At 43.4% G+C, this 17,060-nt stretch overlaps 1 protein-coding gene, 1 long non-coding RNA gene and 1 pseudogene across 2 annotated transcripts in view; all 3 read left to right on the forward strand.

Annotated features, from left to right (window-relative positions):
• The window catches only part of LOC141072991 (uncharacterized), a 481,253-nt gene that overhangs the window by 27,685 nt on the left and 436,508 nt on the right, over window positions 1-17,060 (forward strand). The gene's annotated exons all lie outside the window — the stretch shown is intronic.
• The window catches only part of LOC141073008 (uncharacterized), a 47,537-nt pseudogene that overhangs the window by 27,665 nt on the left and 2,812 nt on the right, over window positions 1-17,060 (forward strand).
• Window positions 491-2,695, forward strand: LOC141073010 (uncharacterized). Its single transcript, XR_012226929.1, has 5 exons — window positions 491-593; window positions 693-763; window positions 844-919; window positions 1,014-1,204; window positions 1,530-2,695. It is a non-coding gene; the product is annotated as an uncharacterized lncRNA (long non-coding RNA).

Genomic DNA, 17,060 nt, shown 5'->3' on the forward strand with positions numbered 1-17,060 from the left:
TTGATCTGTCTTCCTCTACTGACCTAACCTTTGGTAGAAGGGTGCTGCAAGCGGTGGTCCCTCCCTAAGGTGTCTTATTCTACAAAAGTCTCTCATGTGTGCCGTCATGGGAGACGGGAAAACACCAAGGTTACTTACTGGTAGCCGTTTTTTTCCAGAGCCCATGACGGCTCCTGTATATTCCTCCCCCCCCCCCCCCCCCCCTTTTTCACTCCTTTTGGTGTGCACTATAGTTTGTGTGTTTTTTTTAGTTAGGTATAATGTGGTGATAGTTTTACCATGTGTACTAACCCGGGGGGCGGCCTCTTATGCTCTGTAAACCAACTGAAGCGAGGGAGAGGTACCGCCCTTTTGTCTTCAGTAGGCTTCCTGTCCTGACTCAGCGGATCCCCTCTCTCATGTGTGCCGTCATGGGCTCCGGAAAAACTGGCTACCGGTAAGCAACCTTGGTGTTTTCTGTTCCTTGTAGACTGTTTGCTGCTCCGGTCCTAGTGCTGCCGTTCTGGTGCTGCGCTGCTATCCATTGCGGTGCTGTGCTGCTTTCCCTGATCTCTGCTGCCTGACTGCTGTGCTGTTGGACTACTGCCTGTAATGTAAGTATTGGTGTCCTTCTTTTTTTTTTTTTTTTTTTTTTTCTTCATTGTGTCTGGCTCTTAACAAGTTTAATTTTTCTTCTCTGTTCTTTTCTGTAGTGCTTCACTTGACTGCTGCCTGCTGTTCCAACATGTCCTCCAGTGAAGAGAGTGGACATGACACCGATTATGTAATCACATTTGATATACTAATTGGAATGTATTGACTGGAAATACTATACATGTGGTAAATCATGTATTTTCTTTACAGGTACCTTCCAGTGCAGAAGAGCAGGAGCAGTCGAGTGCAGGGTCGTTGGCCTCAAGTTTCTGAGTAAAGACTGGGTGTAAGTAGTCTTTTCTTTATTAGAGTTGTAATTGCATTTGTTTTCAGATTTACTTACAATTTTTTTTTTTTTTTTTTTTTTACTTCATCTATAGGTTCCACAACGTGTTGTCAGATGTTGACAACGACCATCTAATTCAATCTGTGCAAGAGCGAGCAGCGTTGTGGGACCCCCATGATCGTAATCATTCTGACTCCGCATTGATTCAACGACTCTGGGAAGAAGTGGCAAGATCGCTGCTGGCTGATTGGGCCCGTGCCACACCACATGCCAGAAAGGAATTTCGTAAGTATTGCATCTGGTCTGATGCAGCAGTGGACCTGTTTAATGTAGGTGCATTGTTTTACATTTATTAAAAGGAAAAAAAAAAAAAAAAAAAAAGAATAAAAGTCTGTTGGTGTTCGATGAAGGATTGCTTCAATAAGGACATGAGAGAGGAGAGTCTGGTTCGAAGTGGTGCTGCTCCAACAATCCGAAAACATAAGTACCATCGTCAGCTTTTGTTTCTGAGGCCTGCGGTTGCTTAGCGAACATGAGTATCTTTTGTGTTGTCTTATTATTTAAATTTTTATTTCTTTTTACTAATGTTTTTCACTTATCTTCCACACAGAACCTGGATCGTCTCCTGTTGGAGCGTCCCCTCATCGACCAGCCAACAAACAGGCCCAGTCCCAATCGTTCATCAGCGATGGAGCAACCAGGCAGGCTTCACAGGCTGGGGAACAGGCAGCCGGTCCAACTGGCTTTCCTCTGCCACTACTTTACTTGGGTCTGCTTGCCAGCGGCAGAGGGCCTGGGAGAGGTCAGTCATGCCAGAGTCTGTTCACTTAGGCTCGATCTTCCAGGATGGGATTAAGGTGGTTGTAGAAAGACTGGATAGTGGGTTCACTCAGGTGAACACACTTTTCCTGTAAGTCCACAGACGCGTTGACTGCCTGTAAGCCGACCTTAATAGACTGGCACGACATTATTTTTCCGCCATAGAACGGGGCGTATCAGAAAACCTTAGTCCTGAACTCCAATCTGTATGTGATGAAGGCCTGTCAGGATGCTTACACCGAGGCCATGCAGCGGTCCCATTATAAGCAGCAGGCACAAAGTTCTTTCCCTACAGGTCGACAAGCTCCAGCACAGCATCAGTGGCAGAATCCGCCAGGACTTGGATACCAGTCTGCTCAACAAGTGACCTATCTACTACCACCGCTGGATATTAGGACTGTTCCTATAGTACCCAGCTACACCATGCAGCCGAGTTCAGAAGCCCAGCCTTCAACTTACACCACGCAGCCGAGTTCAGCAGCCCAGCCTACAACTTACACCATGCAGCCCAGGTCAGCACCCTATTACCAGGAAAATAAGCGCAGAGAAACCAGCAAAATGAAGGCCAGGAAAAGAAAAGTAGCAAAGAAACATTACCCACCCCCTCCACCCTCACCTCAGAATGTGTCTGTTTCGAAGTATATCCCCCACCTTCCTTTGGTTCTCTCCCATCCAATGTGTCAATCCCTTGCAACTTGTATTCCACTCCTAATGTGTCTTGTTCCCACAATGTGTCCTCTACCAATATTTTCTGACCCAATCTTCCAGTTGACTGCCACTTCCCCTGTAACAACTTCTCCAACCCCTCCTAGCCTACCATCACAGCCCGACACCCCCAGGTCCACAATGTCACTTCCTCCCACGGACCCCAAAAGTAAATCTCATTATTTATCTTTTCTTTTTTTTTTTAAATTTCAAATTATTTTTGTTATTATAAATTATTTGTTTCACAATACCTGTCCCCCTGTGTTTTCTTTATCTCTTTATTTAAACGTGTGTATTGTTGAGTGAAGTATTAACGGGTGTTACTGTCAAGGTGTTCATTAAAGTTAGTCAGCAAACAGTACAGGTACATAACATTACAGGTACAGTTTACTTAGCGGTTTAAACCATTTCATCTTGGCATGCCACACGTCCAATATCTGAAACAAAGTGGGCAGCAAATTTATCCCTCATTTGGACAACTTGCACTGTAGTCCTCAGAGAGTGATCTTGGTAATCCTACAATGTGGTATTAACAGGTTCCTCAAGTTCTAAGTTGGGTCGCTCTTTTGCCAGGATGTAATTGCATAACAACACATGCTTTCACAACCTCATCAATTGTCTCAATTTTAAGATTGATGGCTGTACCCAAAATGCGCCATTTAGATACCAGCAATCCAAAGGCACGCTCCACAGTTCTTCGTGCCCTTGTCAATCGATAGCTGTAAATCCTTTTGGTGTGATTCATGTCCTGATTTGAGTATGGTTTTATTAAGTTGGCACACATTTGAAAGGCCTCATCCCCAACCACAACAAACAACATTGACTATCCTTCAGTGTTCAGAAGAGGTTGTGGCTGTGGAAAATTGAAATCATTACCATATAAACGTTGGCACATGACTGAGTTTTTAAAGGTCTGGGAGTCATTTCCTCTTCCAAAAAAGCCAATGTCCACGGCGGCAAATCGACAGTCAGCATCTTAAATCGCCATGAGAACAATAGAAAAGTATTTTTTGTAATTGAAATACTCGGATCCGCTTCCAGCTGGTTTCATAATCCGAATGTGTTTGCTGTCTACAGCCCACAAACAGTTTGGAAAATTGCAAATGTCCAGAAATTTTGCAGCATTTTCCTGCCAGAGTTCAGTTGTGGAGTGGGGGAGGAATTCTTCATGCAGAAGGTCACATAAAGCATGGCAGGTGTCTCCAACAATCGCAGAAAGGGTGGGCACTCCAATGCGGAATTGAAAATGTAGAGATGATGAGGTCTCTCTCCGGTAGCCAGGAATCTGTGGAATAAAAAATGTGAAAAAAAAACCATTACATGGCTATTGGAACAATAATATTAATGACAGGTTTTTCTTTTTCATCATTATGTACCTTAGAGTCACAAACAGACGTTCCTCCAGCAGGTATTGCTCGACGTAGTGGGGTGTCCTGCCTGGTGATGGATACTCAGACACGTTGCAGCAAGTCATCGAAGCTCTGTTCCGAAATTCTCGTGTACTCGAAAAATTTCCGGGTTTTCATGCAGCTCAGTGTACAAGGAGTGGTGGGCTCCACGGCTCTCTCGCACTTCAACAATGGGGTGTTGCCAATAGCAACAACGACCTCTTCTCCGTCTTTCTCTTCTTTATTCTTCACAAGCCACAGCAAAGGCAACAGCCAATTTCAATTGCAAATCGAGATTAATACAGAAGCTCTCCATGCTAAGATCCATCTTGCAGCTGGATACAGCAGCAAAAGCTGAGGATTTCATCTGTGCAGTATGTGTGTGTGTGTGTGTGTATATATATATATATATATATATATATATATATATATATATATATATATAAATCCCATGAGACATGCCCATTGGGTGTCTGGTATCAAGGAAACTGTACTGGAAAAGCATTGGCAATATCGAACGCATGTGCAGAAACCATGCAAACGCATGAAAAAGCGCATGCAGAGGCAGCGTGTTTTTGCCGTCATGCGTAAGATGATGCGGATAAAAAAAGCTGCGTAAACACGCATTTGCATGCGTTTTTACATAAGTTTGTGCATACAGATGATATGCTACGCACAAATGCTAATGTGAACCTAGCCTAAGATAGACAAATGAGTCTCAAGTAAACAGAGCTGCAAAAAGTTCAGAGGTTCAATGCCAGTAACAAATGTAGTAAAATTACCATATGGAGGTAAATATGATGTCTTGGCACTTATAGTCCTGGTTACCCTGATATTCTTGACCCGGTGTTTTAAGGGAAGAAATTAAGCCATGGTGTGGCTTTTAGATTAATTGCCCAAGAAAGTGAGGAGAGCTATCCCGGCCAGTGGCAGCTACTTTGGGTAATTCCTACAGCGGCAGGCGAGGATCCAGTCACTTGGTATAGGTTCTGCGTGCCAGGTGCTGGCAGCTGAGGCGGGACCTGTGTGACTGTGTGCATCACCAGTAATCCACAGCACTGCTTGCAACGATCCTTCCAGCGGTCAGCGGAGGGCCTGTCGCTCTAAGCAGGTACTGCATCCCGGCGCTGAGTGTAGGACCTGTGTGACGTGGCGGATCACGTGTTACCACGTGACCAAGAATGGGTATAGATAGTAGAGAGGACCACAAAGCATCCAATGCGTTTCAGAAACACTGTTTCCTTCCTTTGGGATAGGCATCCTCACAATAAGAGTCCTTTTATATGTCCGATATGTCAGCTGGTATTAATAAAAAAACTAACAGTTCTATTTCGCTATTTAGTCCCCTAGGCATCAGAGTATCCAAGGTAAAAATCCATTTACTTTCTGCACGGGACATCAAAGTAATATAATTACCTTTCCTCCATGGTTGGTATACAATTTCAAGACCCATAATTTCCATGGACTGTACCACTGCTCTGTGGTGTTTAATTTGGTTAAGAAATTGCGGTTCCCCGGAGTAGATAAATATGACGTCCTCTATAAAACGCTGCCAGAGGACTAGGTCCGCACGTAATGCACCACCAGGGTAGATGGCATCTTCTTCCTATCAACCCACATACAAAATAGCATAACTTGGTGCGAACCTGGTTCCCATGGCAGTGCCCCATTGGTGGATGTAGTAGTGTGCCTCAAATTTAAAATAGTTGTGCGTTAAAATGAATATCATACATTCAATTAGGAAGTCAATTTGTTCCCTGGGTAGTAGGGAAAATTTATTTAAAAAATAGGATGCAGAATCGCATGTCCTATAACTGTGTAAAGTGAAGTATTTTCTAAGGTGCCAAGAATATAGTGGTCCTGCGACTGTTTTTTCTGCAGAAGTTTAAGTACATGTTAGCTGTAAGGCATTGGATTCCCGATATTATGGGACGTCCCGGTGGATCTGTCAGACTCTTTATGTATCTTGTCACGTTTTTGTAAAAATTTATGACACAGCCACTCACAGCCTACCAATTAATGGAGGGGGTGACTGCTTAGTATATGTTTGCACGATACAGGCCTGTATAGAGTGCTGTTCACATGAAGGGGATGCATAGTGTCTGGTTCTCAGCCTATTAGTCACGCCCATACTTTTTGAGTAGGCGGGTTGGCCAGCACTCTCTCAATGCATCCCAATGTGAACACCCCTGTATACAAGACCAAAGGTGCTGTGCTTGACTGCACCCTGAAAAACATAGTGCACAAAATACATATAAATAATGAGGAATAATAATAATCTTTATATAGCGGCAACATATTCCGCAGCGCTTTACAGTTGAACAGTTTCAAAACACAAGTCATAAGTAACAACTTTAACAATACAATAATTAAAGCAAAATAAGACGACCCTGCTCGTGAGAGCTTACAATCTACAATGTGGTGGGGGAGATACAAAATACAGGTGTGTATTTACAATAATGGTCCAGCCATCTTGAGGGAGTGAGGGATGGAATGAGGTATGGGTCGATATTTTGGCCAAAATATGCAAGCATGCAACACAACGTCAAGGGTCCTCACGCTTGCGAATCTTATCACTAAACTAATTGCAATGCCACAAAAGAGCACTGTAAATCCTTCAAACATACAGCTGAAAAAAGGGCAGCAACGCTTATCTGCCCAGATCTTTGAACAAATGCACTACATGATGCATCTAGCCTATCCTGTGGCTGTAAGGAGATTCCTACATAGGACTACCCAGTTGAGTAGTAACCACTGGTAATTAGCGAGTATAGTAGGTAATGCTCAGTACTCACCCGAGCATCGCTGTACATTTCCGGGATTGTTCGGCGAGAGTTCCGGTCCCTGCCCGGCATGTTTGATGCCAATCAACATGCAGGGATTGTGTGCCACGAACTGTAATGTCGCAGCCATTTTGTGGCATTACAGCGACTGGCTGTCCACAGAGCGTCATCAGGTCTATATCAGACATGGTGCCGCCCTCTCGTCACATTCTGTTCCGGAATCAGCTAGTGTAGGGAGAGTTGCTGCTGTGATAGGGTCAGATTTGGGGGTTTAAAAGATAGTGTAGGTATACCTTAATTGAATACACAAATCCAGCTAAATCATCAGTTCTTCTAAGGACTAATTATGGGGTATATAGATTGCAGTGCTAGGTAGGCAGGGAGTGTATGTGGATATATAGTTATCAGTAACAGGCAGGCATTGTTTGTGGCATACTTCACTGCATACATCAAGAGGGTCCATTCCAATACTGTCTGCTGCTGCTGCTGCCTATTACATATATTGACCAAATATACATAGCCCCAGGTATCATTGGCCAGGAATAATTTTTTTGCATCTTAATCTTGATTATTTAATTCAAAAGCAATCCAGACCCCATGTTTTTTTCTCCATTTGCTTGTTGGACTGCAGAATATAGCCAGATCCTTTTCATAGTACATTGTGAAAATCCAGCTATTTTAAACAGGTTTGCCCGTCCCAGCTATCACATCTGAGTGCTCATAAAATTCTGCCATTTTTGCGGTACTGTTAAAAAAAAAAATTTTGGTGTGTCTTATACAATTTCTTGACACTATTATGCTGCCAAAAAAAATTTAACTGTCCAAAAAATATTTAGCTACAGGGCAGATATTTTGCACTGGGATTTGTCCACCACACGAATCGCATATCATTGCACTCAAAATTGTGCCATTTCAGGCCGCCATAGAATTGTTTTTGTTGTGTCTTAACCTACTTATTGACACAATCTTGCTGGCAAAAAAAAAATATAGGCCAGATATTTGAAAGTGGGCTATCTCTGTCAGACGCCTCATCTGTCTGTGGGCTACAAATTGTGGCAATTGAGGCCTCCATTCAACTGTTTTTGCTGTGTGTAACCCTAGTTCTTGACACTATTTTCCTAAAAAAAAAAAAAAAAAAAATAGGCCACATTTTACAGTGTGGTATCTCCGTTACACACCTCTTCTATCTGTGGGCATTGAGGCCTCCATTCAACTGTTTTTCCTGTGTCTTAGTCTAATTATTGACACCAGTTTGTTGAAAAAAAAAATTGTTACCTACAGGCCAGATATTTTAAACTATAGTTTTCCCGCACACGGATCACATGTAAGTTTGCTCCAAATTACGCCAGTTGTAGTGAATGTGGAAAATATTGTAGTCCATTTAAAATGGGCAAGGCGCGTGGCAAGGGACGGGGAAGTGGACGTGATGGTGATGGTGCATGCCGAGGCCGAGCTGAAATTAGGCCACAACAAGCACCCACATCTTCTCGCTCGACCTTCCTGTCCCAATTACTAGGGGACTGTAGCAGCACCCCACTATTGAACCCAGAGCAGTGGCAAAAGGCTGTTGGTTGGAAAGTCGATAATGCTTCCAGTCACTTTGCCACCACCACCACCCTGTCTTCCACATGGTCAAGTCTGAGTAGCCGTGAGTCTGGACCGTATATTCCTCACCCTGATCCTCCTTCCTCCCACCATGCTGAGTGCCCAGAGACAACTGATCTTACACTTGGACACTCCGAAGAGCTGTTCACTTTTCCATTTATAGACCTGGTCCACTCGAAGCGGGGCAAGATGAGTTCGCATGTAGCGATGCCCAAATATTTGAGCGGCCATGGTCACATGAAGGCGACGGTGGGAACGTGTCACAAGAGGTTCACGATGATGAGACACAATTGCCAGAAAGTCGGGAGGCAGACAAGGGTGCGGAAGTGGAAGACGAGGTGGTGGATGACATAGCAACTGACCCAACCTGGCAGGAGGACATGCAGAGCAAGGCGTAGCATCCCAAAAGGCAGGAAGAAGCAGTGTGTTGGCCGCAGACAAGGCGGGCAACCGTTTCTCCTAACACCACCATGATGGAAGTTGGCAGTAGAACTGTTAGGCCTTCCCGAGTCTGGTTGTTTTTTAAAGAGTCCACTGATAACCCCAGACAGGCCATTTGCACCACCTGCCATGCCCGCATCAGCAGGGGTAGCAAAACTACCAGCCTGACCACCACCAGCATGATCAGGCACATGACAGCAAAGCACCCCACTTTGTGGGCTGAACCCCAGGCTCCAGGCATAGTGTCTGCGGGTGACACCACTGCTTCTTGCACTGTTGTGCATGCAAGCAAATCGCCTGTCCACTGTGCATGCGAAGATGCCTCCTGTCCTGCACCTGTTGTTGCCCAAAATCAACTAGCACCATCATCAAGCACATACACATCCTTGTCCCAGGGCAGCCTTCAGTTGTCCATACCCCAGTCATTGGAACGCAAGAGGAAATACGCAGCCAGCACTGCACAGGCCACAGTACTAAATTCACACATTTCTCTTCTGCGTCCGCTCTAAATCTTGCCTTTAAGGCTTGTGGAGATGGAAGCTTTCTGCAACCTGATGGCGGCGTACGTTCCAAAGTACTCTGTCCCCAGCCACCACTATTTCTCCCGGTGTGCCTTCCAGGCATTACACATGCACGTGTCTCACAACATTACCAGTGCCCTCAACAACGCTGTTACTGGGAAAGTCCATCTAACCACAGATATGTGGACAAGTACTTGTGGGCAGAGACGGTACATCTCGTTGATGGCACACTGGGTTAACATAGTGGAAGCCGGGATCCAGTCTGACCTTGGGATGGAACACGTCCTCCCGACATTGAGGATTGTGGGCCCTACGTCAATCAGGGATGCCCCCACAGTCTACAGCTCCTGCACCATCTCCTCCTCCAGCCTCATCTCCGAAATGACCACATCTGTCGCAATCTGGAAGCACTGCCTCAGCCAAGCGACAACAGGCTGTTCTGAAGCTAATATGCTTACGTGACAAATCGCACAATGCTGAAGAGTTGTGGACAGATCTGAAAGAGCAGGCAGAACTGTGGCTGACACTGCTGAACCTACAGCCAGGCATGGTCGTGCGTGACATTTGCTGGAACCTGGTGGCAGCTCTGAGGCGAGCTCACACACGTACCACGCCTGACCCATGTGCCTAACCTCGTTCAATAGTTTCTCAAAGGCTACCCGGAGCTGCCGGACCTGCTTGTGAAAGTACGCCACTTGTGTGCCCATTTTAGAAAGTAAGCTACAGCTTCTGCCGCCCTTGCTGTGCTTCAGCAGCGTTTGCAGCTTCCGGCTCACAGACTGATGTGTGTTGGAAAGGATTTGTGAGCAGAAGAGGGCAGTTGTTGAATACCAGCATCTACAAGTCAGTTGGTATTCAGTTCAGAATGAAATATTTTTACAGGGAGAAATGTTTATCATCCCATATACTTTGTGTATGGGCATTACAACCATAGGAGAGTCGCTCCTTTAAATTGGGAACTCCTCCACGTCTCTTCCAAGGCGTAGTGGGGTGCTTCCAAATTTGGAGCAGGTGTTGCATTCACTTTATGGGCAAACATTATGGGAGTAGCTAATTAAGTAAAATGTGAACTTTGCTTTCATGTGACCAACCAGTATGTTGGTTCAAAGGGTTATTGGGGTGTGTGTGTAACTTTGGGGCAGGGCAGGCCTTGCATTCAATGCATAGGGTAACAGTATGTCAGTACCAAATAAATAAGAATGTGAACTTTGGTTTCATGTGGCCATCCAACACGTTTGTTCAATGGGTTATTGGGGTGTGTCCATATTTGGGGCAGGCCTTGCATTCAATGCATAGGCAATAACAGTATAGGATACCCACTGTTTAATAATGGGAACAACAAAGTATAGCTGGCTGATGGCTCTCTAAGAATAGTGAGGACAAACTGCTGTCCCTTTAAGAAGATTAAAGTCCGCCTGATGGCCCTCCTCCTTTAACAGTCCCTCCTTCATAAATGAAACAGGATGAGTCTGATGATGTGTCGCACACCACATGGCCAGCTACGGTTGTAAAATGTTAAAATGACATTTCCCAGTGAATGCATTTGGCTTGGTTGAAAGCCATGCTAAAGTTGAAAAACGCATCAAAAACGCTACGTGTGAACATAGCCCAAGTGGTGGAGCAACATTTTTGTTTTAGGTTATTTGGCCTTAAATACAAATCCTTACCCTGGAAAGAATATTCCTTAACATATTTCCCAGGAAAATCAATTTTCGATTAGTTTTTGTCACGCTGTATTACTGAGGGTTACTGCAGAGTAACACAAACTCCACTAGATGACCGCAGAGTGGAAGATGATCTGAATATCCTGCAATGAAGCAGACCAGCAAAAATACAGCGAAGCAGCCACTAGGTGGCAGCATAATAGTCAGAGCCAAGTCGATACCAGAGAATAGCGCAGTACAAAGCGGAAATCCAAGACACAGATACAGAAGAGCGCTGGTCAATAGCTGAGCTAACAGATGGGCGAGACATGATCAGGTCATGGGCTAGCTAAAGTCAAATACCAAACAAACTGGGAGATAAAAAGCAGGTTCGGGTCAACAGACAAGGGTAGGGTCAGATGAACGCAGCAGGACAGATCAGTAATCTCACCAGAGCCAGCTAAACATGCCAAAGGTAAGCAGTATAACTGGCACTGCACACAGATAGCAGCACAGACATAGCAGACCGGACACAGGAACGAGGTAGGGAAAATTAATCCCTGGTCTGGTTATAAACCAGGAAAGGAGAGCCAAGACAAAAACCTGGCCTGGATCATGACCGTTTTTGTATGTTTTATTGTGCGCCTGGAAAAGTGGCGTTAAGCTGGTTTCACACTTGCGGTTTTTTTGCGCTGTTTTTTAGCGCAAAAAAGGCATGCGTTTTTTTCCCTATCTTTTACATGGGTGCACATAGGTGCGTTTGTATGCGCATGCGTTTTTTTGTAGTGTGCGCTCGGGCGCACAAAATGCGTCCTGTTGCATTTTATGTGCGTCCGACTTGCCCCCAAAAAACGCATGCGCACGCAATGCGTTTTTTTATAGCCAAACACCCATTATAGTCTATGGGTGTGCATATGTGCGCATGGTAATGCGCACGTATGTGCAAAAACATGCTTTTTTTTAAAAAAAAATGCACCCAAACCCACAAAAAAAGCACAAACGCATGATGCGTTTATGTGCGTTTACACTGCGCACGGTGCGCAGCGCAAAAAAACGCAAGTGTGAAAGTAGCCGACTCTGACAACATTCTTCACAGCAGTGACCTGGGAGTCAGAAATGCTTCAAGGGGTCTTACCCATGATGTTCCCATTTCATTTGAGCACTGTTCCCATCTATTTCAGACCCTAAAAAGACTTAATAATAATAATAATAATTTTTATTTATATAGCGCCAACATATTCCGCAGCACTTTACAATTAAGCGGGGACATGTACAGACAATAAATTCAATACAAGTTAAGACAATTCAAATAGTGACATTAGGAGTGAGGTCCCTGCTCGCAAGCTTACAATCTACAAGGAAATGGGGGGAATACAATAGACTTACATTGGGCTTGTTGCTCGGGTCGAGCAACTGAGCATTCCAATTTGCTCGACCCAAGCAACGAGCACCCGAGCATTTTAGTTCTCGCCTATCACTAGTAACTACTAAATGCAGAGAAGTCACAGATTCTGCGGCTGCTTTATTGGTGGTGTAGTCCGGCTGTATCAATCGTGTGATCACCATTTCGCCGCTAGACCACAACATTCTGCTCCATTTAGAAATGTTGAAATTACTTTGTGAAATTGTTAAATCCTTTTCTATAGAACTTACAACCTGAAGTATCCACCTACTCCTTGGGATTAGAAGACGCTGCCCGTTACCTGCCGAGATCTGTAAACTAGAAAGCCAAATGACGTAGAATGTGCAGACAAGTTAAAAAATCACTTGAATAAAAATATTATAATGGGCCTGTAAGAGAAAGCGGAGGGTAATGATGCTGTTGTCTTCCTAGATCCCTGATATCTTATTGGATGAATCTACCTTCTCTCCCTTCTGTGCTAATGAATGTTCTCATATGGTCCCTACAAGACCAGGTCCAGTCTTTCTGGCCAAACTTCGCTTTTATGGTTGACCACATTAACCCCTTAGTGACAGAGCCAACTTGGTACTTAATGACCAAGCCAACTTTTACATTTCTGACCACTGTCAGTTTATGAGGTTACAGCTATGGAACGCTTCAACGTATCCCACTGATTCTGAGGCTGTTTTTCGTTACATATCATACTTCATGTTGGTAACATTTATTTGATATGACTTGTGTTTATTTATGAAACAAAGGAAATTTGGCAAAAATTTTGAAAATGTTGAAGTTTTCAAACTTTTAATTTTTGTACTCTTAAATCAGAGAGTGATGTCACACACACGAGTTAATAACATTTCCCACATGTCTACTTTACATCAGCACAATTTTGGAAATATTATTTTTTTTTGTTAGGACGTTACAAGGGTTAAAAGTTGACCAGTGATTTTTTTTCTTTCCAACAAAATTTACAAAACCATTTTTTTAGGGACAACTTCACATTTAAAGTGAGTTTGGGGGGTCAATATAACATAAAATACCCAAAAGTGACACCATTTTAAAAACTGCACCCCTCAAGGTGAGCAAAACCACATTCATGAAGTTTATTAACCCTTCAGGTGCTTCACGATAACTAAAGCAATGTGGAAGGAAAAAATGAACAGTTGAACACATTACTTTTTTCACAAAAAAATTACTTTGAAACCAATTTTGTTCTATTTTCACAAGGGTATCATGAGAAACTGGACCACGAAAGTTGTTGTGCAATTTCTCCTGAGTACGCCGATATCCTATATTTGGGGAAAAGCCACTGGGTGTATGGCAGGGCTCCGAAGGGATTGAGCACCCTTTGACCTTTTGAACACAAATTTGCCTGGAATCAATGGTGGTGCCATGTTGCATTTGGAGACCCCCTGATGTTCCTAAATAGTGGAAACCCCCAATTCTAACTCCATCCATAACCCCAACACACCCTTAACTCTAATCCCAACCTTAACCATAACCCTAACCCCAACACACCCCTAACCGTAATTCCAACCATAACCACAACCCTAACCCTAGCCCAATCCTAACTTTAGCCCCAATCCTAACTTTATTCCTAAACCTAACTTTTGCCCAATTCACTGTAGCTTAACTCTATTCCTAATGGAAAAATGAAAATAAATACTTTTTTTATTTTATTATTTTTACCTAACTAAGGGGATGATAAAGGGGGGTTTGATTTACATTTTTCTTATTTTGATCACTGTGATAGATCCTATCACAGTGATCAAAATTAACCAATAGGAAAATTTGCTATTGGTGCCAGCCGGCAAATCTCGGCGGGCACGCTGCACATGTGCCTGCCATTTTCTCCTGGAAGATGATGTCGGCGGCTAAGGGGACTTCATGGGGGGGGGGGTTGCAGGGACAACGGAGAGATCGGGGGACCCTATTTCTCTCTCCTCTGATGTTCGATCACATCAGAGGAGAGAGAGAAATTAAATGGAAATTCTGATTTTTTTTTTTTTTCTTTTGCGGTCGCCGTTATACTGTTAATGGAGATCGCAACAATGGGGTTGGTAAAACAACCTGAATCATGTTCTCTGGGGTCTCGGCTACCCCTGGTAGCCGAGACCCCAGAGAAATTCCGACTGTGGGGGCGTTATACCCTTATTCCTCAGCGCCGTTAAAAGCGGCGCTGTGGTTTAAGTACCCTTAACTGCCACCGTTAAAAGGCGTATCAGCGGTCGTTAAGGGGATAAATGTGCAGTCGGGGCCAAGTGTGAATTTCTGTACAATAACAGAGTTTCCCTTTATCCTGACTTTTCAGTTTCTTTTAAAACCAACTAACTTCAAGGAGGATTGTTAGAAAAACGACATAAAAAACATTAAACTTGTCCCATGATATATCTCTAAGCTGTGTGTGGCTGATGGCTGTAATATACATTAATCTATGCCTGCAGAAGATGTTGGTATGGGTCAAGCCCTGGATTCATGGAATCACTCCAAGTCATAAATTCCATTATGTTTTAATCCTAAGGAATTCAGATTACTGCACAGTCTCTCCTTAAATGGTGAACACTAATACATTCTCTACCCTTAGTCAAAGATATCTAATATTTCTTCTTGAAACTCATCTGATTGAGAATATTGGTCCTTACGATAGTTTAGATTGCCAAGAAACAACAAGCCCCATACTGTAATTACTCCAGAGAGGTTTCACCACTAGTTACTCATTTATTACTGATGAAGATTGTTGAGTTTGATCATTTCATTAGATATGTTATTGTCTAGTCACAGTTTTTGACTGCAGTAGTTAGTTCCCAAAATACTCTGATAACCAGTTCCTGCAGCCAGTTTTGTGTTCCTAATCGGGGCCCAATTTTCAAATCTGACGTGTCACTTTATGTGGTGATAATTTTAGATTTCTTCACAAAATATAAGTCCCAATTTTTTTCGCTTTGACAAAGGGTAATAGCAAACAGTTGCACCTTACATATTATTTTACAACTTCTCTTGTGTCCAACAACACCCTATATAAGGTTATACATTACTGTCTGGGCACATTTCAGGGTTGAGAGAGGAAGGAGCGCCATTTAGCTATTTGAATCCAGATCTTACTGGAATAGCTTGCAGACACAATGTAATAGGAGCAGTGTTTGTGGCCACCTGGCAGCTCAAAAGATGGCCACCACCAACAGACTTGGCGCTATCTATTCTATTTTCCTGATCCCAGGGATTATCTTGCTCATCACCCTTCAACACCTCTACATGGATCTAGGCTTACATAGAGACCCCCTGGCTTTGGCCACAGTGTTGCCTGCTGTTCGATGGTGTGAAATGGGAACAACAATAGTAGGTAACTGGGTCAGAACCAGTAAGGCAGAGAAAATACAAAATCATAAGACATAAGAGTAGTCAGTAATAAGGCCCGGGATCACAACAGGAAACAAATACACAAGCTGTATGTATTGGTTAATCTCTTGGCAGATAACTGTACCAGGAGATCAGAGAAACTGCTGACATCTTCAATTTTTAAATCTGATGATTTTGAGATCCCCCTGGATACAATTGAAGTTATTGCTATTACTCCAGATATGCCATCATCCCTTCACAGCAAAGATCTCTCATCTGATCCTTTGAAACAGGTCCTGTCTTCTGATTCATTAGCGACAACTAAGGAAAATCAGAGTCACAAAAAAAGCATTAAAAACGGAAACAATCCTAAATCTAAGAAGCCATTTTCATGTTCAGAACATGGAAACAGTTTTCACATCGAAAAGTCTCTTCTTAAACATCCCAAAATTCACACAGTGTTCCAAGTGTGGGAAATGTTTTAATCATAAATCACATCTTGTTAGACACCAAAGAAGTCACACAGGGGAGAAATCGTTTTCATGTTCAGAATGTGGAAAATGTTATACACAGAAATCAGTTTTGGTTATGTACCAGAGAAACCACACATGGGAGAAGCCTTTTTCATGTTTAGAATGTGAGAAATGTTTTACACAGAAATCAGATTTGGTTAAGCACCAGAGAACTCACACAGGAGAGAAGCCATTTTCATGTTCAGAATGTGGGAAGCGTTTAAGCCAGAATCCAATCTTGTTATACACCAAAGAACCCACACATTGAAGATGAAATGTGGATAGGTCTTTCGGCATAATGATCTCAAGCACATCACCAGGGCAATGAAGGAGTGGCTTCGTAAGTAGCATATGAAGGTCCTGGAGTGGCCTTGCCAGTCTCCAGATGTCAATCTCATAGAAAACCTTTGGATGGATTTGAAAGTCTGTTGCCCAGTGACAGGCCCAAAACATCACTACTCTAGAGGAGATCTGCATGGATGAATCGGCCAACATACCAACAGTGTGTGCCAACCTTGTGAAGACTTACAGAACACATTTGACCTCTGTCATTGCCAAGGAAGGATATATAACAAAATATTGAGATGAACTTTAGTTAATGACCAAATACTTATTTTCCACCATAATTTGAAATATGAATTTTGCCAAATCAGACAAGGTGATTTTCTGGATTTGTTTTCTCATTTTGACTCTCATAATGGTGGTCTACCTATCATGTCAATTACAGACCTCTCATCTTTTTAAGTGGGAAAATTTGCACAATTGGTGGCTGACTAAATACTTTTTTCTCCACTGCACACCCATACTGCCAGACTGGATGGTACTACTTGTCCCAGGCACTCTAATCTTAGTGGGTGAATCAAGCCTATGTTGTCCAGAGCTTCTGGTTCTAATGTCTACTCCATTACCGTCCCCACCTGCCATATGATTAAGGACTCGCCTGGTGACGTCATAGGAGCAGAACCAGAAGAGATGTGACACATCAT

This window comes from Dendrobates tinctorius, unplaced genomic scaffold, assembly GCF_039654945.1.
Source record: "Dendrobates tinctorius isolate UK_male_01 unplaced genomic scaffold, ASM3965494v1 ptg000294l, whole genome shotgun sequence".
Taxonomy (NCBI): domain Eukaryota; kingdom Metazoa; phylum Chordata; class Amphibia; order Anura; family Dendrobatidae; genus Dendrobates; species Dendrobates tinctorius.